At 41.8% G+C, this 2,615-nt stretch overlaps 1 pseudogene; it reads right to left on the bottom strand.

The window, feature by feature from the left end:
* Positions 1 to 1,504: 1,504 nt before the first annotated feature.
* Positions 1,505 to 2,033, bottom strand: LOC140511420 (cystatin-M pseudogene; annotated as a pseudogene).
* Between the last annotated feature and the right edge of the window lie 582 nt (positions 2,034 to 2,615).

Below are 2,615 nucleotides of genomic sequence, written 5' to 3'. Positions count from 1 at the left end.
GCATCTTGAACCAATGGAAATCAAGTAATCTGATTCATCTCAAGCCTTTGACTCAGACTTGAAAGGATAATTTGGCTTTCCAGGGGACCTTTCTGTATACTGGAGGTGAAGATGGTGCTTGGGAGTCAAGGGGGAAAATTAATTTTCATAAGATTACAAAGAATTTTTTTTTAAAGGGTGTATCACCCAAGTAAATGTTCACAGCACTGAGGGCAACTATGGATATGGCAGTGCAGTTCAGAATTACAAAGTTTAACAGATATTCCATATGGAAGGCAGAAGAAAAAGATTTAGTTAGATACCAGTAAGCCAAAACCCCAAATTAGAATGCCAAATCTGTAATAGTAGCCAAGAAGTCAAATAATATTATCACTGCAGGGGACAAAGCCATTTCCAAATCTCTCCCCCTGCCCCCACTTGGGGTCTTTCCACAAACAAACACTCGGGAGGCTAGTTACGCCTGCTTACCTGTGTCCTCTCTCTCCATCCACTGTAACTGCTCTCAATAACTTCCCTCAGTTATGCTCCACTATTCTTTTTTCCACACACTCAGTAAGCTCCTCCCAACACCTGACTAAAGTTTCCATGAGATTTAAGCAGGTCACATGGGTCTATTAGTGAATGGGAAATGGGATCTTCCCATTTAAATTACCATTACAAAAGACACAGCTCTTCCCCAATTGTAAAGGATTTTGGCCCTGTTTTTACATGGGAGATTTAAAGGCAGATTGCTTGAGTAGGTTTCTTAAAATTATACTCTAAATAAAGGTGTTAGATCAGATGATCTCAAAGGTCTTTTTCCAGCTCTAAATCCTTTTCTGCATAGCAAGCAACTTGCTCCTTTTTTTCCCATGCTCTCCATACTTTTGTCACCTGCACTTGACTCTAGCATGAAGAATAAAATCAAAGTAGGTTGTTGTTGACAGACATGAATTTTGTTCAATTAAATTTTTTTTTTTAATTCTATGTGATCAGAATCATATATTTGGCTTTTTATAATCACATATACATGTATAGTAAGGAGTTCATACCCTAATCAGAATTGTAATAATTATCTCCTTCCTTATCTGTTTGTTTTAAACAATGTTTTATGTTCAGACTACATGAAAATTTGAAATTCATTACAATATTTAGTATTTTGGTCTTCCTTCCTTGCTTGTTTCTTTACTTGCTTTCCTCCCTCTCTCCTCTCCATCCTCTTTCTCTGTTCATATAGGCTATTGTACCCTTATCTTCAGGTGCCCTGCCCAAAAGAATGTAAATTTTGATCTCTGATATCTGTAAAATATCTTGGCATTTACAGACTAGATTTCTTTTTTTAAGGACCATGCCTTAAACCCAAATCATTCTGGCTCTCACTCTCATTGACTGGCCAAGAATAGGTCCCATCCAAGCCTCATTTGGTCATTGTTTGGTCTTCGGTGACTCAGAGTGACTGTAAATAGCAATTGTTTCTTTTTTTTTTTGATTTATCCATTTATTTACACAGACGTGGCTGCTGTTCAATCACCAGGCCCTTGGAAGATCCCTCCACCTTTCTGTGCAGAGCAGACCCATCTGTGCTGGGACCAGCCAGGGCCTTCTTAGACTGGTGAATATGCAATGTGCTGAAAGCTGGTCTGATTTTCCCAGGGAATCACCAGCACTTCAAACTGACATTGTAGTGTCTCCCCTTCTGCAGAAGAAGGGCAGCTGACCACTCTCATTCCATCCAGAGCGTCTGAACCCTTCCAACACTCAGAGTTACCCATCTCCACAGTCAGGTAGTATTTGATGCCAGACACGAGCTGCCTCTCAGCCTTGATGATTTTACTGTCTCGGAAATAGTATACACTGTTGTTACCCTTGTTGAAGGTTTCCACTGCAAACTGGGCCGCCTTCTTCACCTCTGGATTTGAGGGGACAGCAGGCATCCGGGCACCCAGCATGTTCTCTGGCTGAGGAAGTCTGCCGTCAGGACTGTCCCCCTCATCTCCATGGGCTGAGGGCAGGGTCAGAGAGGTAATGCAGAGCATCAACAGGGAGAGCAACATGTTGGAGCAATAAGGCAGGGCCTTGGGGAGCACAGGTGAGCAGGCCTGGCCAGGACCCAATTGTTTCTTTTTTGGCCAGAAACACTGAGGGTCTTCCTCTCCCAGATTAATTTTTTTTTGACTAGGTAAAAGAGGTCATTTTTTGCCTCATTTCTTCTTACCTAGCCTTGATCACTGAATGGACATTGCCTCAGACAAATAGACCTGGGAAAGACCTTAGCTTAAAAAGGCCAAGATCTCCCACTGCATCCTGGGCCATCTCCATTTCTCCTGATCTGTATCTTGTGATTGTACCCAGATGGGTCAAGAGGAGAGAGTGAGGTTGGTGACTTTGCACAGCCCTCTTTCACTTAAATACAATATATTTTCAAGTTATGGCATCACCTTCTTGATCCCATGATCTTCTTCAGGAATGAAGAACAAACAACAACAACAAACATGGAGATACTCCCCCCACCCCCGCACTGCCCCCCTGCCATTACTCCTGATTCTTACATAGCAAATCAGTTACATTGATCCATTTTTTAAAAACCAGGTACTACGTTGGTATGGCGATTACTGTTTTATTATATATTTTGAGGC

Source organism: Notamacropus eugenii, chromosome 6 (genome assembly GCF_028372415.1).
Source record: "Notamacropus eugenii isolate mMacEug1 chromosome 6, mMacEug1.pri_v2, whole genome shotgun sequence".
NCBI lineage: Eukaryota > Metazoa > Chordata > Mammalia > Diprotodontia > Macropodidae > Notamacropus > Notamacropus eugenii.
Note: the sequence above shows the minus strand (reverse complement) of the source record. Positions and strands in the feature narration are given on the sequence as shown.